General features: G+C 45.5%; 9 non-coding genes across 9 annotated transcripts; 4 read left to right on the top strand and 5 right to left on the bottom strand.

Moving 5' to 3' along the window:
- The first annotated feature begins 2,363 nt into the window (after positions 1–2,363).
- trnav-uac lies at positions 2,364–2,437 on the top strand. Its single transcript has one exon. It is a non-coding gene; the product is annotated as a tRNA-Val (tRNA).
- A 495-nt stretch (positions 2,438–2,932) lies between these two features.
- Positions 2,933–3,005, top strand: trnav-aac. Its single transcript has one exon. It is a non-coding gene; the product is annotated as a tRNA-Val (tRNA).
- A 992-nt stretch (positions 3,006–3,997) lies between these two features.
- On the top strand, positions 3,998–4,070 carry trnav-uac. The gene has a single exon. It is a non-coding gene; the product is annotated as a tRNA-Val (tRNA).
- Positions 4,071–6,264: 2,194 nt separating this feature from the next.
- trnav-cac lies at positions 6,265–6,337 on the top strand. Its single transcript has one exon. It is a non-coding gene; the product is annotated as a tRNA-Val (tRNA).
- Positions 6,338–7,234: 897 nt separating this feature from the next.
- On the bottom strand, positions 7,235–7,307 carry trnav-aac. Its single transcript has one exon. It is a non-coding gene; the product is annotated as a tRNA-Val (tRNA).
- A 329-nt stretch (positions 7,308–7,636) lies between these two features.
- On the bottom strand, positions 7,637–7,709 carry trnar-acg. Its single transcript has one exon. It is a non-coding gene; the product is annotated as a tRNA-Arg (tRNA).
- A 2,284-nt stretch (positions 7,710–9,993) lies between these two features.
- Positions 9,994–10,066, bottom strand: trnav-aac. The gene has a single exon. It is a non-coding gene; the product is annotated as a tRNA-Val (tRNA).
- A 329-nt stretch (positions 10,067–10,395) lies between these two features.
- Positions 10,396–10,468, bottom strand: trnar-acg. Its single transcript has one exon. It is a non-coding gene; the product is annotated as a tRNA-Arg (tRNA).
- A 7,661-nt stretch (positions 10,469–18,129) lies between these two features.
- Positions 18,130–18,203, bottom strand: trnan-guu. The gene has a single exon. It is a non-coding gene; the product is annotated as a tRNA-Asn (tRNA).
- Between the last annotated feature and the right edge of the window lie 5,167 nt (positions 18,204–23,370).

The following is a 23,370-nucleotide window of genomic DNA, read 5'->3' as shown; positions in this document are numbered from 1 at the left end:
CTCGGGGAATCCCGCCTACTCCCAGCGTAGAGTTTTGGGATACCGTGAATAATGATGACATTACTAATTGTGAATCCATTTATTCCTTAGTTGTGTTGAGTGAACTATTTGATTAACTGTAATGCCCGCAGAAGATGTGAAACACAGAGTTTCGTAATTTATGAACCTACCTGTTAAAAGAGCCGCAGCTGTGAGGAATAAAAACGAAGTAGCAGATGTCATGTTTGCAGAGAGCTGGCGGTGGATATTAGCAGAGTGGCTGAAGCTGAAATTGTTTTGAAGAGGGGTAAAGTAACATCCGGGTCGCTGCTGATTGAGTCATTGTTGGCAGCATCATCAGATGGCATCCAATCAGCTTAAACTGTCTTTGTTTTCAATTCAACCAATCAGCTCACAGTTCGCTATATTTCTAATCAATGCAGATGGGGAGCAGGACAGTGTTCAAGCACAACGTTTGGGCGGCACAGTGACTACTGATTAGTGCTGCTACCTGACGGCGTTGAGGCCCCAGGTTCGATCCCGGCTTTGTGCAGTTTGCACGTTCTCCCCGTGTCTGCGTGGGTCACGCAAGTCAAAAGATGTGTACGATCGGCTACACTAAATTGCCCTTTAATTGGAAAAAAATTGAATATCCCACATTTTAAAGAACTACAATGTTGCCAGGTTCATTCTGTCAGGCGGAAAACATGGCTGTTGTTTGAGTTTCGGAACCGGGACCCCTAATTAAAAGAGGTACACTATGAAACTCTCCGCATCCAGGGGCCAGTGGCTCTTGAGGAGTTTGAATACAATAAAGATGAAAAGACGAATGCCGCATTTTAACCTGGAGCGGAACTGCCACAGCATCGAGCGTCACATCAAAGCATTAAGGGAAGTTTGTGATCAGTGGCAAGTTTGAGTTTCCCTCTTCCTACTTTTCTGATATTTCTTTAGCTCGAGAAATGATAATTCCAATACAGGTCTATTCGTGTTGATAAAAGATGGCAATAGCGGTGGGAAAATCAGAGTCCATTTGCCTGCCAATCAGAACGCTCATATCATGTCCCATTGATTTTTGGATATCACTTAAATTATATTTTGTAAACATCCTGATCAGCGCAAGACGAAAACTTCAATAAAATATCTCTTGTCCAGCAATAACCACGATTTACTTCTAATTATGATTCATTTCAGCATAGCAGATTTCAGCTAATTATTAGATTCAGACTGGCAATTATCCATCTGATTGCGCAGATGTTGAAGGAATACATTCCCTCCCGGGATGGACAGAGGATGGGCAGCTCGACTTCGCAAACTGACAAAATATGAGATTGACCTATAGAGCATATTTCTTTTGATGCAGTATTCCATAGAGTGAGCTCAGAAGAAAAGTTAAAACGAGATTTCTGGAGGCATCGAACCGGAAACAAAACCGACATATTCACTCTCTGGTCAATTGTAGCCCTTATTTGTGATTACACTTTATTTCTTTGCGCAAGGAAGACAGCAAAGTATCTCGACGGTAAAATACCAATGCTACATACCCGGTTCCTAATTTCCTACTCCACTGTGTGCACTAAATCATCAATTATTCGACGATGATTTTTTTCCAGGTCCCTTCTATAATGAACTTAAACACGTTCTTTGCGATTAGACTGCTCCGAAATATGAGGACGTTACATTTCCCGTGAATCACGGAGCACGGTAGCATGGTGGTTAGCATCAATGCTTCACAGCTCCAGGGTCCCAGGTTCGATTCCCGGCTGGGTCACTGTCTGTGTGGAGTCTGCACGTCCTCCCCGTGTGTGCGTGGGTTTCCTCCGGGTGCTCCGGTTTCCTCCCACAGTCCAAAGATGTGCGGGTTAGGTGGATTGGCCATGCTAAATTGCCCGTAGTGTAAGGTTAATGGGGGGATTGTTGGGATACGGGTTACGTGGGTTTAAGTAGGGTGATCATTGTTCGGCACAACATCGAGGGCCGAAGGGCCTGTTCTGTGCTGTACTGTTCTATAGGAATCTTCATTAGAATATTTTAGATGTTGCGGCTCCGACAATAACCAGAGCAATTCCTCATGTTCTCAACTCAAGCATTGAATAAGGAAACAAATATTGTTTAAAGTCGGTTGCTTTTTTCTGTAGGATTTAAGAATGCTGCATTAATAATAGAAGAGAGCAATTCGCCGTTAGAGATTTGCTGAACAAATGCTTCAGTTCAATATAGGTTCTTCTTTTAAGGTTCTGGCTTGTAAGTTTAGACATCTGGTTTGAAGAAACAGACGTATTCTTATAAGAAGCGACATGGCCTCTCAGCCGAACTATGCGAAGCTGCAACAAGGCAGCTGACTTAAAGATGACACAGGTCCTTTGGAATCTGCGTTGCCAGCGGTTTCTGTAGTGTAGTGGTTATCGCATTCGCTTTACACGCGAATGGTTCCCAGGTTCGAAACCTGGCAGAAACATCTGGTGCTTCCAGTTTAGTCTGTTGCTAAATGTTACCTCAATATCGTAACTGGTCTTCATCATCGACGAATAGCAAACGCTTGAAACTGCTGTCGACCAGTGGCGCAATGGATAACGCGTCTGACTACGAATCAGAAGATTTAAGGTTCGACTCCTGGCTGATTCGGAGTTCCGAGTTTTGGCGTCCTCTTTAGTTCAGTGGGTTGGACAGCTAGTTCTTCATGCAGAGCAAATTCAGCAGGCCATCATCAATTCTCGTATCAGCTGTGGTTACTTATAAAATCCCTGCCCTCTCTTTGTAACTTCAAGCAAAACATAACTTATCTCCAGTTCAGCAAAGTTCAATATCTGATGCTTTCATAGGTTGAGACATCAGTTTTAAAGAAACGGCTTCTTGCAATAAGTTACATGGCCTCTCAGCGGAACCGTTAGAAGCTGCAACACCACATTGAGGTTGAACATTACACACGTCCACTAATGTAAAGTTTTCAGCAGTTTCTGTAGTGTAGTGGTTATCACATTCGCCTAACACGCGAAAAGTCCCCGGTATGAAACCGGGCAGAAACGTCCCGTGCTTCTCATTTCGTGTGACGAATGTTTACACAAAATACCTTTCTTCCTCAATCTCGCACAGGTCTCGCTTAAGGTATTACAATTCCTGCAACAAAGTCAGAAATGCTGAATTTTCTAGACGGCAGGGGAAGAAAAGCCTTTTCTATTTTGCCACAATTCGGATATTAGCATTTTGATCATCCACCACAGAATCTATTGGGATTACAAATGCAGATGAACATATTTAATCACCATTTCAAAAATGTCTAAATAAAAGCAACTTACTGCGGATGCGTCAATGGGAAACAAAAACAGAAAACACAGGACAGTCTCAGCAGGTCTGACAGCCTCTGTGGAGAGAGATGGCAAGTGTCGATTCGAGTCTGGGTGACTCTTTGTCGAAGCTGGACAACTGGATCTTTGGTCAGGTGTAGACTGGCGGAGTGTGTGGGGGAAGTGGAGGGTGGGTGGGGGGGAGAGGGGAGCGTGAAGCATTGGGCCTCGACAGACGGCCAGCGATGGGTGGAGAATAACAAAAATGTGTTGGGCCGAAAGAAAAAGGGAATGTAAATGCTTCTAATCAAAGTTAAGAACGGTGCTGACAGAGGCGATTAGAAGATTAGAATGTGTTAATGGCAGAGGAAAATGAAGAACAAGGGGCGGATTTCCCAAGAGGGATGGGATTGGCTAGTCGAATGGGGAGGGGGAGACAATGGGAGAGGAAGACATATCAATGGAAGCAGTGAAAATACGTTGATGGAAATAAACATGTGGTGAAGTGGGAAGAGTGATTTCACGGTACGAAGTTGTTGAGTCGACTGTAAAATCCGCAAGGCTGTACCGTGCCTATTCGGAGGATGGGGGATGTTCCTCGGCGTTGTGCTGAGATACATGGGAACATTGCAGCAGGCCAAGATCGGACATGTGGACATGAGAGCAGGACAGTGAATTGAAATGGTAGCTGACTTGAAGGTGACACAGGTCCGTTGGAGTCTGCGTTACCAGCAGTTTCTGTAGTGTAGTGGTTATCACATTCGCTTTACACGCGAATGGTCCCCGGTTCGAAACCGGGCAGAAACATGTGGTGCTTCCAGTTTAGTCTGTTGTTAAATGTTACCTCAATCTCGTAACTGGTCTTCATCATCGAGGAATAGTAAAAGCTTGGTACTGCTGTGGGCCAGTGGCGCAATGGATAACGCGTCTGTCTACAAATCTAGGAGATTCCAGGTTCGACTCCTGAATGGTTCGCATTTCCGAGTTTTGGCGTCCCCTTTAGTTCAGTGGGTTGGACAGCTGGTTCCCGATGCAGAGCAAAGTGGGCAGGGCATCATCAATTCTCGTTTCAGCTGTGGCTACTTTTGAAAGCCCTGCCCTCTCAATTTAACTTACCAAGCAAAACATAACTTATCTTCAGTTCAGCAAAGTTCAATATCTGATTCTTCGATAAGTTGAGATATCAGTTTTAAAGAAACGGCTTACCGCAATAAGTTCCATGGCCACTCAGCTGAACCACGAGAAGCTGCAGCAACACATTGAGGTTGAACATTACACACGTCAACAGTTCGCGGCGCTCCCAGCAGTTTCTGTAGTGTAGTGGTTATCACACTCGCCTAACATGTGAAAGGTCCCCGGTTCGAAACCGAGCAGGAAAATCGCGTGCTTCTCATTTTGTGTGACGAATGTTTGGACGAAATACGTTTGTTTCTCAATCTCGCACGTTCGAGAAACATGAAATGTGGTCTCGCATAAGGTATTAAAATTCCTGCAACAAAGTCAGAAATACTGAATTTTCAAGACTCGGGGGGAAGAAAAGCCTTCCCTATTTTGCCACAATTCGGATATTAGCAGTTTGTTCCACCACCACAGAATCTATTGGGTTTACAGATGCAGATGAACATATTTAATCACCATTTCAAACATGTAGAAATGTACGAAAAAAGCAACTTACTGCGGATGCGTCAATGGCAAACAAAAACAGAAGATTGCTTTGCGCCGCAAAGAAATCTTGTTGCTTAACCAACAGAAGACCTCATCCAGGATTTGAATTCGGGACTTCTCGCAAATTCCAACAGCAAAACACCCAAAGCGAGAATCATACCCCTAGACCAACGAGCCCAACGAAAAGAGTCAAAGCAGACTGTCATTGCCATCGAAAATCAATCTAACATCTGCGGAGAACGCCAAAAGTACTGCAACATCTCAGGTACTGCAACACCTCAGGCGGCATTTGTCGACAGGTCAACAAAGTTCGTCTTTCACCGTCACCTTTCATTAAAACCGGGACAGGTTAGAAATGTAGTACGTCTTAACCAAGTGAACTCCCGGAGGGAGATAACAGAACAACAGGAAAGGGCTCTAATAGGGGGAAAGTCAGGAGAGATTAAATGAGAAGAGACCTTGGGTCCCTGGCAACAGAGTTAGTTTAGCATCAAATCAGAGAATAAAGACACCACAGTATGAGGCCATTCCGGCCGCCGTGTCTGTGCCAGCTCTCTGTTAGCGCAATGGAAGAAACAAAGAAACAAAAGATATGTCTGGAGGAGCTATCGAAGGCAGATTGATAAACAACTACCGCCCAGTCACAAAGAACAAGTGGAAACAAGATTCAAACCCAAATCTGCGATATGAGGACACACAAAATGGGTGCAGCATTTACAGTGTGAAACTGCTGAGCACACACTGAGTGTGAAAGCTGTATTGAGCCCAGTGGAAAGATGCGCTGCTGTTCCTCGAGTGTCTGTTGAGCTTCTTTGGAACATTTCACGACGCCGAGGTGCTGGAGGGCAGCGTTAAGATCCAGCTCTCCAGTCAGTTCAATTCTCCACTTTGGCTCTGTGGATCAGATGGGTCACGTCCCTGTGGTTAACACAGATCTGGAGCATCAATTTTAAAGAGAAAATCTTTTTCAGAGTGGGCCAATGTAAATCAACCGCACCGTCAGCGTCGCAAACAATTCATAATCTCTGACCTGGAGTAAAGGACTTGTCCTGGATTTAAACCCACGACCACTCCCAGAAACATTGATTGAAAATGCCTAAACGAGAACCATACCTGGAAACCAAAGAGCACAAATTTAAGACCGACATTAAGCAAAATATAACTTATGTTAATTTCGATATAATTTCCACATCTCACGGCTTTATATGTTGAGACATCTATTAATTTAAGAAACAGCTGTCCTCTGTAACAATGGGCCTGGCCTTTCAAATAGACCATCAGAATCTGCAGCAACACAGTGAGGTTGTACATTCCGCACGTCCATTGATTGCCAGCGGTTTATGTAGTGTAGTGGTTATCACATTCGTCTCACACGCGAAAGGTCCCCGGTTCGAAACCGGGCAGAAACATCGAACATTTAGCATTTTGTGTGAGAAAAGTTTGCACAATTATTGGTCACAAAATAATTCTGTTCCTGAATGTTGCCGGAATCTCGTGTGTTCGAGGACTATGAAATTTCGTCGAACATGAGCCACTAAACTGAATTGAACATTAAGGCCCAAGCACTGAATTTTCGGCAGGCAATGAGAGGTGAAGAATTTTCATACCTTGGCACAGCTCGGATATGAGCAGCTAGTTCATCCACAACAGAATTTCAGCGATTTACAAATGAACATATTTAATCACCATCTCAAACATGTCTAAATGTATGACAAATGCAACTTACTGCGGATGCTTCAAACGGAAACAAAAACAGAAAATACTGGATAATCTCAGCAGGTCTGACAGCCTCTGGGGAGCGAAATGGCAGCTGTCGTTTCCAGTCAAGTGGACTCTTTGTCAAAGCTGGAGAACTGGAACTGGAGATTCAGACGATTGTGGGTGGGGGGTGGGGGTGGTGGCGTGCTGTATTGGGCCTCGATAGAGGGCTAGCAATAGGTGGGAAATGTCGAAAATGTCTCGGACAGAAAGAAAAAGGGAATGTAAATGAGGCCAATCAAGGCTAAGAAAGGTGCTGGTGGCGCATCAAGTGGTCAGAATGTGTTAATGGCAGAACAAAGGTAAGCAGTGTGTCAGATAACAATTACAAACATTGATTGATCAAGAAGGATGGTATGGGCTGGGGGGGGGGGGCAATGCTGAGGGTAAAACATATCAATGGAAGGAATAATAAGTTCATGGAAAAAAACATGTGGTGGAGGGGGAACTGAGAGTTCACAGTCTGAAGTTGTTGAACTGATAAAATGAAAGATTGAGGAAGAAACGTATTTTGTGCAAACATTCGTCTCACAAAATGAGACGCAAAATGTTTCTGCCCGGTTTTGAACCGGGGACTTTTCGCGTGTTAGGCGAATGTGATAACCACTATACTACAGAAAGTGCTGGGAGCATCACAATCAGTGGCCCTGTGCAATGTTGAACCTCAATGTACTGTTGCAGCTTCTAACGGTTCCGCTGAGAGGCCATGTCACTTATTGGAAGAAGCCGTTTCTTTAAAACTGATGTCTCAACTTATCAAAGGATCAGATATTGAACTTTGCTGAACTGGAGATAAGTTATGTTTTGCTTGAAGTTCAATTGTGAGGGCGGGGCTTTCATAAGTAACCACAGCTGAAACGAGAATTGATGATGCCCTGCTCACTTTGCTCTGCATCGGGAACCAGCTGTCCAACCCACTGAACTAAAGGGGACGCCAAAACTAGGAACTGCGAGCCAGCCAGGAGTCGAACCTGGACTCTCTTGATTCGTAGTCAGGCACGTTATCCATTGCGCCACTGGCCCATAGAAGTTATAGGCTTTTGCTATTCCTCGATGATGAAGACCAGTTGCGAGATCGAGGTAATATTTAGAAACAGACTAAACTGGAATCTCTCAGCAATGTTTCTGCCCGGTTTCGAACCGCGTGTAAAGCGAATGTGATAACCACTACACTACAGAAAGAGCTGGCAACGCAAACGCCAACGGACCTGTGTCACCTTCAACTCAACTGCCTTGTTGCAGCTTCGCATGATTCGGCTGAGAGGCCATGTCACTTCTTACAAGAACACGTCTGTTTCTTTAAACTAGATGTCTAAACTTGCAAGCCAGAAGAAGAACCTATATTGAACTGAAGCATTTGTTCAGCAAATCTCTAACGGCGGAATGCTCTCTTCTATTATTAATGCCATGATGTGGAGATGCCGGCGTTGGACTGGGGTGAGCACAGTAAGAAGTCTTACAACACCAGGTTAAAGTCCAACAGGTTTGATTCAAACACGAGCTTTCGGAGCACTGCTCCTTCCTCAGGTGAATGGTGAGGTATGTTCCAGAAACATTTATATAGACAAAGTCAGAGATGCTGGACAATGCTTGGAATGCAGGCATTTGCAGGTAATTACAGATCCAGAGAGAGGGATAATCACAGGTTAAAGAGATGTAAATTGTCTCAAGCCCGAACAGTTGTTAGGATTTTGCAAGTCCAGGCCTGATGGTGGGGTGATGGATGTAATGCGACATGAATCCAAGATCCCTGTTTAGGCCACACTCATGCGTGCGGAACTTAGATATAAGTTTTTGCTCGGCAATTCTTCGTTGTCGCGTGTCCTGAAGACCATTATTAATGCAGCATTCTTAAATCCTACAGAAAAAAGCAACCGACTTTATTCAATATTTGTTTCGTTATTCAATGCTTGAGTAGAGTTCAAGAATTGACAATTATGTTTTTTAAAAATATTTGACCTCTTTGTGTTTTGGTGTGTAACATGCTGCAGCCTAAATACCGTTCATGTACAAGAAAGGAGGGGTAATTGCAAATCAACTTTGAGCCTGGATTCCCACACTGGCTTTTCCTGTTTCTCCATCAGGAAGACCGTCTTTTCTTTCTCAAAGCTGGTGCAGTTAAGTCTCTGGCATTTCCTCTAAGTCAGTTACAGTATCGTTTGTGTCTGTCCTTTTGAGTACACATTACTATAAGACATCCTTCAATCTGGCCTGTTGCATTTGCTGATCCCAACGCCATCTACTCTGCATTGGAGAGACTAAATGCCGACTGGGTGACCACTTTGCAAAACACCTTCGCTCCATCGACAACCTGGCGGCAGACTCTCCTGTCGCTTGCTATTTGAACTCACTGTCCTGCTCTCATGTCCACATGTCCGATCTTGGCCTGCTGCAATGTTCCCATGTAGCTCAGCACAACGCCGAGGAACAGCCCCCAACCTCCGAATAGGCACGGTACAGCCTTGCGGGTTTCACAGTACGCTCAACAACTTTGTACCGTGAAATCACTCTTCCCACTTCGCCACATGTTTATTTCTATCAACTTATTTTCATTGCTTCCATTGATATGTCTTCCTCTCCCATTGTCTCCCCCTCCCCATTCACCAAGCCAATCGCATCCCTCTTGGGAAATTCACCCCTTGTTCCTCATTGTCCTCTGCCATTAGCACATTCTAATCTTCTAATCGCCTCTGTCAGCACAGTTCTTAACACTGATTAGAAACATTTACATTCCCTTTTTCTTTCGACCCAACACATTTTTGTTATTCTCCACCCATGGCTGGCCGTCTGTCGAGGCCCAATGCTTCACTCTCCCCTCTCCCACCACCCACCCACCCCCCACTTCCCCCACACACTCCGCCAGTCTACACCTGACCAAAGATCCAGTTGTCCAGCTTCGACAGAGTCACCCAGACTCGAAACGACAGTTGCCATCTCTCTCCACAGAGGCTGTCAGACCTGCTGAGACTGTCCTGTGTTTTCTGTTTTTCTTTCCCATTGACGCATTCGCAGTAAGTTGCTTTTCTCGTACATTTAGAGATGTTTGAAATGGTGATTAAATATGTTCATCTGCATCCGTAAACCCAATAGATTCTGTGGTGGATGAACAAACTGCTGATATCCGAATTGTGGCAAAATAGTAAACGGTTTTCTTCCCCCGGCGTCTTGAAAATTCAGTATTTCTGACTTTGTTGCAGGAATTTTAATATCTCATGCGAGACCAAATCTCATGTTCCTCGAACGTGCGAGATTGAGGAAGAAACGTATTTTGTGCAAACATTCGTCACGCCAAATCAGAAGCACGCGATGTTTCTGCCCGGTTTCGAACCGGGGACCTTTCGCGTGTTAGGCGAATGTGATAACCACTACACTACAGAAACTGCTGGGAGCGTCACAATCAGTGGCCCTGTGCAATGTTGAACCTCAATGTATTGTTGCAGCTTCTCATGGTTCCGCTGAGAGGCCATGTAACTTATTGGAAGAAGCCGTTTCTTTAAAACTGATGTCTCAACTTTTCAAAGGATCAGATATTGAACTTTGCTGAACTGGAGATAAGTTATGTTTTGCTTGAAGTTCAATTGTGAGGGCAGCGTTTTCATAAGTAACCACAGCTGAAACGAGAATTGATGATGCACTGCTCACTTGGCTCTGAATCGGGAACCAGCTGTCCAACCCACTGAACTAAAGGGGACGCCAAAACTAGGAACTCCGAGCCAGCCAGGAGTCGAACCTGGAATCTCCTGATTCGTAGTCAGACGCGTTATCCATTGAGCCACTGGCCCACAGAAGTTACAAGCTTTTGTTATTCCTCGATGATGAAGACCAGTTACGAGGTTGAGGTAATATTTAGCAACAGACTAAACTGGAAAAAACAGATGTTTCTGCCCGTTTTCGAACCGGCCACTTTTCGCGTACAAAGCGAATGTGATACCCACTACACTACAGAAACAGCTGGCAAAGCAGATGCCAACGGACCTGTGTCACCTCCAACTCAACTGCCTTGTTGCAGCTTCGCATGGTTCGGCTGAGAGGCCACGTCATTTCTTACAAGAGCACGTCTGTTTCCTTAAAATAGATGTCTAAACTTACAAGCCAGAAGAAGAACCTACATTGAACTGAAGCATTTGTTCAGCGAATCTCTAACGGCGGAATGCTCTCTTCTATTATTAATGCAGCATTCTTAAATCTTACAGAAATAAGCAACCGACTTTACACAATATTTGTTTCGTTATTCAATGCTTGAGTTGAGTTTAAGAATTGACAATTATGTGTTTCTTATATTTGACCCCTTTGTGTTTTGGTGTGTAAAATGCTGCAGCCTAAATACCGTTCATGTAGAAGAAAGGAGGGGTAATTGTAAATCAACTTTGAGCCTGGATTCCCACACTGGCTTTTCCTGTTTCTCCATCAGGAAGACCGTTTTTTCTTTCCCAAAGGTAGTTCAGTTAAGTCTCTGGCATTTCCTCGAAGTCAGTTACAGTATCGTTTGTGTCTGTCCTTTTGAGTACACGTTACTATAAGACATCCTTCAATCTGGCCTGTTGCATTTGCTGATCCCTATGCCATCTACTCTGCATTGGAGAGACGAAATGCCGACTGAGTGACCACTTTGCAAAACACCTTCGCTCCATCGAACTAAAGGGGGCGCCAAAACTAGAGTCTAAACCAACGAACCGCGCGAAAAGTATGGAAGCATATTGTCATTGGCATCGAAATTCGATCTAACATCTGGATTGGATTGGATTTGTTTATTGTCACATGTACCGAGGTACAGTGAAAATTATTTTTCTGCAAGCAGCTCAACAGATCATTCAGTACATGGAAGAAAAGGGAATTAAACAGAATTCAAGAAAATACATGAGAATACATAATAGGGCAACACAAGATATACAATGTAACTACATGAGCATTGGCATCGGTTGAAGCATACAGGGTGTAGTGTTAATGAGGTCAGTCAATAAGAGGGTGATTTTGGAGTCTGGTGACAGTGGGGAAGAAGCTGTTTTTGAGTCTGTTCGTGCGTGTTCTCAGACTTCTGAATCTCCTGCCCGATGGAAGAAGTTGGAAAAGTGAGTAAGCTGGGTGGGAGGGATCCTTGATTATGCTGCCCGCTTTCCCCCAGCAGTGGGAGGTGTAGATGAAATCAATGGATGGGAGGCAGGTTCCTGTGATGGGCTGGGCGGTATTCACGACTCTCTGAAGTTCCTTGCGGTCCTGGGCCGAGCAGTTGCCATACCAGGCTGTGATGCAGCCTGATAGGATGCTCTCCATAGTGCATCTGTAAAAGTTGGTAAGGGTTAATGTGGGCATGCCGAATTTCCTTAGTTTCCTGAGGAAGTATAGGCGCTGTTGTGCTTTCTTGGTGATAGCGTCGACGTGAGTGGACCAGGATAGATTTTTGGTGATGTGCACCCCTAGGAATTTGAAACTGCTCACCATCTCCACCTCGGCTCCGTTGATGCTGACTGGGGATTGTACAGTACTTTGCTTCCTGAAGTTGATGACAAGCTCTTTAGTTTTGCTGGCATTGAGGGAGAGATTGTTGTCGTTACACCACTCCACTAGGTTCTCTATCTCCCTCCTGTATTCGGACTCGTTGTTATTCGAGATCCGGCCCCCTATGGTCGTATCGTCAGCAAACATGGAGATGGAGTTGGAACCAAGTTTTGCCACGCAGTCGTGTGTGTACAGGGAGTAGAGTAGGGGGCTAAGCAAGCAGCCTTGGGGGGCACCGGTATTGAGGACTATTGTGGAGGAGGTGTTGGTGTTCATTCTTACTGACTGTGGTCTGTTGGTCAGAAAGTCAAGGATCCAGTTGCAGAGTGGAGAGCCAAGTCCTAGGTTTTGGAGCTTGATATGAGCTTGGCTGGGATTATGGTGTTGAAGGCGGAGCTGTAGTCAATAAATAGGAGTCTGATGTAGGAGTACTTGTTTTCGAGATGCTATAGGGATGAGTGTGGGGCCAGAGAAATGGCGTCTGACGTGGACTGGTTGCGACGGTATGCGAATTGAAGTGGGTCAAGGTGTTCCGGGAGTATGGAGGTGATGCGCTTCATGATCAGCCTCTCGAAGCACTTCATTACAACTGACGTCAGGGCGGTAGTCAATGAGGCATGTTGCCTGATTCATCTTTGGTACCGGTATGTTGGTGGTCTTCTTGAAGCAGGTGGGGACCTCGGAGTGGAGTAGGGATAGGTTAAAGATGTCTGTGACTACCTCTGCCACCTGCTATGCGCAGGCTCTGAGTGCACGACCAGGAATCCTGTCCGGGCCCATTGCCTTCCATGGGTTCACTTTCAGGAAGGCCGATCTGACTTCGGAAACTTGATGGTGGGTATGGGTGAATTATGGGCTGCTGGGGCACTCGACCGCGGATTGTTGGTTACCTGCTCAAACCGAGCATATAATGCATTAAGTTCATCGGGGAGGGGTGCTCTGCTGCCAGAGATACTGCTCGGCTTCGCTTTGTAGCCCGTAATGTTGTTTAGTCCTTGCCACAACCGCCGAGAGTCTGTCTGTGACTCTAGCATCTGCGGAGAAAGCGGAAAATATTGGAACAACTCAGGGAGTCAGGCGGCATTTGGCGAAAGGACAATAAAGCTCGTCTTTCACCATCACCTTTCATTAAAACCGGGACAGGTTAGAAATGTAGGGCGTCTTAACCAAGTGAAATCCCGGTTAAGATTAAATGAGAAGAGGCTTTGGGTTCCTGGCCACAAGGGGAGGTTCGCATCAAATCAGAGAATGATTACACCACAGATTGAGGCCATTCCGCCCGCCGTGTCTGTGCCAGCTCTCTGTCAGATCAATGGAAGCAACAAATGTCTGTTGAGCTTCTTTGGAACAATTCAAAGTCCGAGGTCCGGGAGGTCAGCGTTGAGATCCAGTTCTCCAGTCAGTTCAATTCTCCACTTGAGCTCTGTGGATTAGAAGGGCGTTGGTCTCGGGGTATGATTCTCGCTTTGGGTGTCTCGCTGTCGGAATTTGCGAGAGGTCCTTCAATGGTGCAGCGATCCCAATACTGCAGCCGGCTCACGGTACTTGTTATCACAACATTATCACATCTTGCTTTATTGCAGCAGAGAAATGCATTCCTCTGATTGCCAGTGACACGCCAGTGAAAGACAAGGCCAGTAAAATTGGGCAGCCAATACCTGGACATAAATATGTACGTAGAAATACTGGAAGTTTGTCACTCGCGGAATTAATATAGTGCCAGGAATGTTATAGCACTCAGAATCACAGATGCACAGAACCAAGCAATTCAGATGTGGCCTTCCGGTCAATCGAGTCAGCACCAACATGTGAAAGATACAGGACGAACTACAGGACCTCATTTGTCAACACGTGTTCCATAGCCTTGAATGTGAAGACGTGCCATGTGTTCAGCCAGGTACTATTTAATGGATGTGAAGCACACTGCCTCTACCACCCTCCCACCTAGTTTACTCCAAACAGTCACCATCCTCTGGCTAAATAAGATTTTCCTCAAATTCACCATAACCTCCTGCCCCTCACCTTGAACTTGTGTCCCCCCGTAACTGACCCTTCAACTAAGGGGAACAACTGCTCCCTATCCACCCTGCCATGCCCCTCATAATGTTGTACACCCAAAACTATGCAACGTCTCTTCATAACATAAATGGGCGAAGTATGTCCCTGATCTGCGTGGGAATCGAACAAAAGACATGTCGTGTCAACAGAAATTTCAGGTATTTTCGATCGAAAAATTGATTTCTATTAAAGTCTAAACCTGGCACCATGTGCTTCCCATGTCCCAACTGATAGTAATTCTCATGTTGCTCGGCGGTTATTATACATTAAGCGGACATTGTCGTAATAATAATCTTCACTAGTGTCATAAGTAGGCATTCATTAACACTGCAATGAAGTTACTGTGAAAATTCCCGAGTCACCACACTCCGACCCCTGTTCAGGTACACAGAGGGAGAATTCAGAATGTCCAATTCACCTAACAGCACGTCTTTTCGGTACTTGTGGGAGGAAACCGGAGCACCCGGAGGAAACCCACGCAGACACGGGGAGGACGTGCAGACTCCGCACGGATAGAGAACCATGCCGGGAATCGAACGCGGGTCCTAGGAGCATGAAGCAGCAGTGCAACCCACTGAACCACAGTGCCGCCCATTAAGTACCTTGTACATTTTGTACCGCAGCACGTATTGATCCATTCTGCTTTGCGTTAAAAGAACAGGTAACGAGGAGTCTTTGTCCTTGGACTTTCTGCAAGAGCAGGCCATGATTTTCGTCCATCTCCTCAGTTGAGTGCCACCCTCTGCCGGTAGGTAGATATTCTGGTTTTAAAGTTACAATACAATTTGCGGTATGATAGACCATAATAAGACCATAAGACTATTAGACATAGGAGCAGAATTAGGTCACTTGGCCCATCGAGTCCGCTCTGCCATTCGATCATGGCTGATATTTTCAACCATAGCTCTCAAGATTTCCCAAAACTATTCCTCTCTTGATCTACACAAGGACAGAGACATGTCCGGTAAATAGACATGATTGCTTGCCTGAGCCTGGGATCAATTCCTTCTCGGAAAGGAACCTCAGTGATGCTGTAAACACTCACTCAGCGTTGTGTACGGGGCTTTAGGTTTTCTCGAACGCTGTTTCACAGTGCGCAGTAATAGACCTCCCCATCCTCCACATCGAATGCGCTTATACTGAGGTAACCGTTCTGTTTAGATTTGTCAGCAAACGCCAGATATCGTCCTGAACCCACATCTTTCTTCATTGCTGAGTTGTTGGTGATAATCCATCTCGGTGGCTGTGCCTGTTTCTCCTGATATCATTGCATTTTGTACATGTTGGGGCCTTTATATTGGCAATTTAACTTCACCGAAGCCCCTTCTGAGACTGTTATTGTCACTGGTGACTGAGCTACTGGATTGAACATTGCCGGCCTGCGAAAGCGAAGGACTGAAATTAACAGATTGTTGTTCCTTTACAAAGTTAGAGTTTGTTCAATTAAGAGGTGCTTTTTAGCGTGGCCACTCCACTGAGCCTGTACATCTAGGTTGTGGGAGTGAGAATGTTCAAACACCACACGGACAGTGATCTGGGACCGGGATCGAACCCGTGTCCTCAGTGCAATGAGGCAGCAGTGCCAACCATTGCGCCACCGTGCCGCCCTGAGTTTAAACAGAGTTGATACAAATTTGCTTGTATCTGCGGCATTTTCTGGGACCTCTGATGCAGGCACTTCATAGACATTCCCGATCGTGAATTATACTCTAGCCTATGTGTATTAATATGCTAATCTTGTTTAATTAACACTATAACTACTTACTGTGCCAAAGCGCCGCCAGTATTATCACAACCATGTCTGACTGAATCTCTCTCAGTGAACTGGACTGGACTGAGTCAGGGATTGTGTAGGAGAGAGGGAACTTAGTGCAGTGCAGGGAGAGGGTCTATTGTGACATCACTCGCCTCCCATCCTATCGGCTTGGCTGACACCATCAGGTGAGTTTCTGACGCCCGTGCTTGAATTTGGCGCCCTCTGCTGCCGGATTCGGTTTACTCCGTGTTAGAATTCGGCTGTTGAGTGGATTCAGTGTTGACTGCAATGCATATCAGGGCGGGAAACCTAGACAGAAATCTAAATTTCAACTGTTTATACACTATCTTTGTCACTATAGGTGTTTCTAATCAAAAAACTATGCTTAATCTGTGCAAATCATCCCTGGAGTTCTCGGTTCACACCTTAGGACGAAGTCGAAAGAATGCCAAGACTTTGGTGGACATGCGGAGGTTCGAACTCAGAATAATAGCAGGGCTCAACAGACTAGTTTTCTTTATTTTGGTTCTGACGAAGAAGGTACAAAAGGGGAACTGCTCTGAACATCGCTTTTTTCAGAGACCAAATTGTCTGGAATTATTTTCATTAGCTGAAGGTGAAATGTCCTATGAAGAAAATAGGTGAATGATATTTAATGCTGCAAGTGTTTGCGAGACAATGAAACGTTACAGAGGACTTTGAATGGATCAGCACCGAGGCACGGGCGGGATCCGAACCCGCGATTTTTGGGATTATGGTGTTGAAGGCGGAGCTGTAGTCAATAAATAGGAGTCTGATGTAGGTGTCCTTGTTTTCGAGATGCTCTAGGGATGAGTGTAGGGCCAGGGAAATGCCGTCTGATGTTGACCGGTTGTGACGGTATGCGAATTGAAGTGGGTCAAGGCGCTCTAGGAGTATGGAGGTGATGCGCTTCATGATCAGCCTCTGGAAGCACTTCATTACAACTGATGTCAAGGCCGCCGGAGGGTAGTCATTGAGGCATGTTGCCTCGTTCTTCTTTGGTACCGGTATGATGGTGGTCTTCTTGAAGCAGGTGGGGACCTCGGAGTGGAGTAGGGATAGGTTAAAGATGTCTGTGAATACCTCTGCCAGCTGGTATGCGCAGGCTCTGAGTGCACGACCAGGGATCCCATCCGGGCCGTCGCCTTCCGTGGGTTCACTTTCAGGAAGGCCGATCTGACTTCGGAAACTGTGATGGTGGGTATGGGTGAATAAAGGGCCGCTGGGGCACTCGACAACGGATTGTTTGTTACCTGCTCAAACCGAGCATAGAATGCATTAAGTTCATCGGGAAGGGATGCGCTGCTGCCAGAGATACAGTAAGACGTCTTACAACACCAGGTTAAAGTCCAACAGGTTTGTTTCAAACACGAGCTTTCGGAGCACAGCTCCTTCCTCAGGTGAATCACAAAACAGAATCATTTAACCTGGTGTTGTAAGACCTCTTACTGTGCTCACCCAAGTCCAGCGCCGGCATCTCCACATCATGGCCAGAGATACTGCTCGACCCGGCCCGGTAATGTAGATCTTTGGGCTTCTTTTCTGAGGGATTCTTCTCCAGAGACCGCTGAGATAGGCCCATTGAAGATTTTAAGACAGATGTGGTTGGATTCTCAACTGAAAAGGTAATCAAAGGTTATCCGGTGTAGGTGAAATGTGAATCTGAGGTCACGTTCGCATCTGTCACAAACTTATTGAATGTTGGAGAAGGCTCAAGGGAATGAATAGCCAACTCCTGCTCAACATTCGTCTGTTAGCAGGTCTGTGACGAGGTGTCACAATCTCCTGAGTTATCGAGGGAGACACAGCATCGTTGAGCTATTCCCCAGCTCGGCGCCATGAAGGATATTACAGCGATAGAGGCAACTCCATGCCGCAGCCGGTGCACGGTAACTGTTATCAGAACAGGAAAATCGCTTATTGTCACGAGTCGGCTTCAAATTCAGTTACTCTGAAAATCCCCGAGTCGTCACATTCCGGCGCCTTCTCGGGGAGGCTGTTACGGGAATCGAACCGTGCTGCTGGCCTGCTTGGTCTGCTTTCAAAGCCAGCGATTTAGCCCTGTCCAAAACAGCCCCTAAAAACATATCATCCAGGAGTGGAACAACAATCCGTCTCTGGGTGGGATCGAACCACCAACCTTTCGGTTAACAGCCGAACGCGCTAACCGATTGCGCCACAGAGACGACAACAACAGGATCACAACTCTGTGCATTTCAACAGTGACGGCCAATCCACTGATTGCCAGGGACCGAATGAGAATGCTGGCAATATTGGTCCCCTGAGGCAGTGCGGAAAATATCTGGAAGGAGCGTACACATGGTCCCGCGGGCATGGACATTTGTGAGACGTGGAATCATCACAGGCCCGTGGATTTTACAGAACTCACTTGGACAGCACCACACTTTCTTTGAAACACGTCCCTTATCTGGGAACCTCCATAACAGAAAGCAGGAAGTGTCAACATAGATTTGATGTATTTTCGATCGGAAAGTCGATGTTCTACTGAAGACTACTAGGGGCTCAGACTCGTTGGCATAAGGTCGACCTAAGTTAACGGTCCTGGAAGATTTTATTATCCCCACATCTGAGAACTTTCATTACTGCTGCTCGGAAGTGGATATTCCAAGCTTAAATTTACTGTGCATCGCGACATGCTGATTAATCTCACGAATCCGAAACGGCTCCTCTATTGACCTATACAAGGACAGAGACGGCAATGCAATTGTGGAGAAATAGACCTGAATATTTTTCTGAATCCAGATGAAACCATCCTCCGGTACAAGGGCAGGAACGCAAATTTACTGGAATTGAAAATACTCTCTGAGGCTTTCGTACGTGGTTGTAGCTGCTTTGTGAGACTGTGCTCATTGCACAGTAATAGACCGCTCCATCCTCCACACTGAGCGCGTTTATATTGAGGTAACCATTCTTTTTGGACTTGTTGGCCGATATCGTCCTGAGATCTCCTCTTTCTTCATCGTCAATATGTTAATGATGACCAATCTCGGCGGCTGTGCCGGCTTTTGCTGATACCATAGCATGTGGTACATGGTCCGGTCTGTATATTCGCAATCTAACTGCACTGAACCCCCTTCTGATTTTTAACCTGTCCCGGTTTTAATGAAAGGTGATGGTGAAAGACGAACTTTGTTGTCCTGTCGACAAATGCCGCCTGACTACCTGAAATGTTGCAGTACTTTTGGCGTTCTCCGCAGATATTAGATTGATTTTCGATGGCAATGACAGTATGGACGTGCAGACTCTACACAGACAGTGATCCAGCCGGGAATCGAACCTGGGACCCTGGAGCTGTGAAGCATTTATGCTAACCACCATGCTACCCTGCTGCACCAAATGCAGTTTTACCAAACGCACTCCAGCTATCGATGGCAGATCAACAACTACCGCCCGGACACAAAGAACAAGTGGAAACAAGATTGAAACCCAAATCTGCGATGGAAGGACACACAAAATGGGTGCAGCATTTACAGTGTGAAACTACTGAACACACACTGAGTGTGAAAGCTGTATTGAGCCCAGTGGAAAGATGCGCTGCTGTTCCTCGAGTGTCTGTTGAGCTTCTTTGGAACATTTCACGACGCCGAGGTCCGGGAGGTCAGCGTTAAGATCCAGCTCCCCAGTCAGTTCAATTCTCCACTTTGGCTCTGTGGATTAGATGGGTCACGTCCCTGTGGTTAACACAGATCTGGAGCATCAATTTTATCCAAACTCACTCCAGCTCAGACACTGTCTCTCTCGAGCATCAGCTGTGGGGAGAGAAACGACGTAAACATCGCGAGTGCTGAGAAATCTTTTTCAGAGTGGGCCAATGTAAATCAACCCCGCCGTCAGCATCGCAAACAATTCATAATGTCTGACCTGGAGTAAAGGGCTTGCCCCGGATTTAACCCAGGACCGCTCCCTTGGGCATTGATTGAAAATCCCTAAACGAGAACCACACCTCGGGACCAAAGAACACAAGTTTCAGACGGAGCTTCAGTAAAATATAACTCATGTTAAATTCGATATAATTTCTGCAACTCATGGTTTTATATGTTGAAACATCTGTTTTTTAAAGAAACAGCTGTCGCCTTGGAATAAGTGACGTGGCCTCTCAGCCTCACTATTACAATCTGCAGCAACACAGTGACGTTGTACATTGTACAAGTCCATTGATTGCCAGCGGTTTCTGTAGCGTCGTGGTTATCACATTCGCCTCACACGCGAAAGATCCCCTTTTGAAAACCAGGCAGAAACATCTCGTGCTTCCAATTTTGTATTTTGCTGAATATTACCTCAATCTCGTAACTGGTCTCCATCAACGAGGAATAACCAATGACGTGCACCGCTGTGGCCCAGTGTCGCAAAGGATAACGCGTCTGACTACGAATTCCAGGTTCCACTTCTGGCTGGCTCGGAATTCAGAGTTTTGGTGTGCGCTTTAACACAGTGGGTGGGACAGCTGATTCTTTGTGCAGTAAAATGAAGATTGCTTTTAGTTACCTTTTATTTAGGTTTCTCGACAATATTTGACATTTGTGTTTTGATGTGTATTTCAATAAACCCACTCAGTAGTTATACATTGGATTGAAGAGAATCCGTCAGCAGAGGGAGGCAGGCAGCAGTATGCTAATTAGAAAGTCACGTGAGATCAATGCCAAAGCCAATAGTGACGTGAGATGCTGGCGTCGGACTGGGCGAGCAGTAAGAAGTCTGACAACAACCTGGTTAAAGTCCAATCATGATGGTATCCTGAGTGATGTCACAATAGGCCTGGCCCCCTGCGGTGTGTGGCTGGAACAATGAGTTGAACAGAGCCTGGGATCCCTCTCTCTTTCTCATTCTCTGACTCATTTCATTCCCATTCACTGAGAAATTTAATGAGACATGTTTCTAATAATACTGGCGACGCTCTGGGACGGTCAGTATACGATTAGGTTCATCGTGACAGTTTAGCATATTGATTGCAAATAGTTTGCACTCAACATTAATATCGTTAACGATAAGATATATACATGTTATGTGTAGCTTGGCAAATGAGAGTTTACACACTTACGTCTCGATAGACACACGTTTCGCTTGACTCTATTTAATCTCGGGCTCTTTTGTTCATCGACTTTCTCAGGCGGATTATGTGCATTGACTCAGTCTCCAGTGACATTAACTGTGTTAGAAGAGCGTTCGGCGCAGTTAATTTGCGAGTATACAGATCAGGGTATAAACACCATGCAGTGGTATCGGCAGAAACAGGCACATCCTCCAATTTGCATAATTTACAAAGTAGCAATACTGAAGAAAGATAAAATCTCAGGACGATATCTGGCGACTGATGATTAGTCTACAAAGTCTGGTTACCTGAAGATAAGCGCCCTGAATGTGGAGACGGAGCGGTTTATTACTGTTCAGTGAGGCACAGTGTCTGATACAACACAAGAAGTCGTACAAAGACCTCCTTTCTTCTCGGCTGAGGGTTTTTGATGCCTCTAACTGCGAAAGTCTATTTCCGTGCTCGCAGTGAACAAAACTGACATGTTTATGTAAGACACATTTGCATTGATGTCTTTATCCTTGTCCACCTGAACAGAAAGCCGGTCTAGGAAACCCTGAGACTTATCTCCATGATCCGAGTTATATCACCACAGCAATTATTTCGGAGCCTACCCTGAATATTGATGTTCCAACAGAGGCGACCCAGGAGTAGTGAGTCTGTGTTACTTGTTGCGGCAAAAGAACACAGGCTGTGTCAGAGTCTGGGATGGATACTAACACATGGGACAAACAATGTCCCTTTGAACATAGTCTTCCCAAGCAGCACCGCCATTATCAGAAACGGCCCTGGAGAGAAAACGGTGTCTAATGTAGACTTCAGCGGAAAAAGAATCCTTGTTATTAAACGCAGATCAGAAACAGATTTAATTTATCTGGCGACCAAGGAACGTTTTCCAGCGACAGTGTTACAAACTGTAGGTCCGTCTCAGCTGCTTTTTGCAGATCTAACCGCTGTTCCACCGCAGCCCAATGGTGCTTTAGCATCTGGACTTGGGGAACTGGCTGTCAGTGAATCTAAACAACCCGAACAGAGATCTAGTCAGTATCCTTATAAGAATACAGGTTTCACTGTTAGGCACGGGGTAGGAATGGCCCCGGTCATCTGGTTATTGTCAGGCGGAAGAATTAGGCTGTGAATTGTGTCAGAAAACATTCAAATAAACATTTGTAAATAAACATTGAGGTAATTCTGAGCTTTTGGCTTGTTACCAGCAAATTAGTCGAGCCAAATAGACACTATGTGCCGGCTGTGGTCGAAGAGACCCAGAAACTGAGAGCGTGAATGGGGAAAGGATTTCACATTGATTCCGAAAGACAGGACAAGATCACAAAAAGGCAGAAAGTGGGTGAACGCACCACAAATTAATTTTTGAAATTAATTTACAGTATAGCTGCAAGTTAAAAAAACTAACAAATAACATTCCTCAGCTGCTGCTTACGTTATTGTTGGGTGTTGTGTTTTGTTCTCATATCTTAATCATGACCCTCACAGGCTCAGTTATTGTTTATGTTTTCAGTGCGAGCGCGCCCTCTGCTGACAATAACTGGAACTCTCAGGCTGGGGTTTTTGTACAGGCTCCACTATTTCTCTGCATCAGTGTGGGCTCCAAGGCACAGAAATACACGGCGGTGTCGGAGAGAAGCGTCGCGGCGATATTTAAAGGAACCGTTTTGTTTTCTTTGTTTAAAATAGCCGAGAACCTGGTTGGCAAATCTTGAGACGTAGCTCCTGAGCTATATATCTTGAATAAATATTTCGGAGCTTTCCCGGGAGACTGGATGTACCAGAACAGAGTTAGAGTACCAGTTGTCGAGTAGCTGCAGCCCAGTGTTATTGCCCGTCCTTCCAGAACTGTTAATTCAGGGGGATCCTGGAACACTTCATCTTTGCCATTTGTTCCTGCAACAAATTACAGAATCTATTAAATACCTGGGAGCGAACGCTGGGAACAGACAGTGACCATTTGAACATAGACTCACCGGGCAGCAAGACCAACAGTATTAGAAAAGAACATCGAGACAACATGGTTGCTGCTTTAGAATTTCACAGAAGTCACAGAATTGTTAAAACATGTTAACTCTTATAGTCTGACATGAAAAAGGAAATTCAAAGGCAGATTTCATTTATTGGGTAACTAAGGGGCGTGGCCCAATGGTAGGATTGGCTGGCTTCTCATTGCTGCTGATCACGCAAGTGAACACATGTGCTCCCTGTCAGCAATTGGCTAACACTCAGTCTTAGTGTCAGCTCAGTGACTAACTCTTTCTCTAGATCGCACTGTGTCTTTTTCTGCGTCCTTT

The sequence above is a fragment of the Scyliorhinus canicula genome, unplaced genomic scaffold (genome assembly GCF_902713615.1).
Source record: "Scyliorhinus canicula unplaced genomic scaffold, sScyCan1.1, whole genome shotgun sequence".
In the NCBI taxonomy this organism is placed as follows: domain Eukaryota; kingdom Metazoa; phylum Chordata; class Chondrichthyes; order Carcharhiniformes; family Scyliorhinidae; genus Scyliorhinus; species Scyliorhinus canicula.
This window is presented reverse-complemented; position numbering and strand designations above follow the sequence as displayed.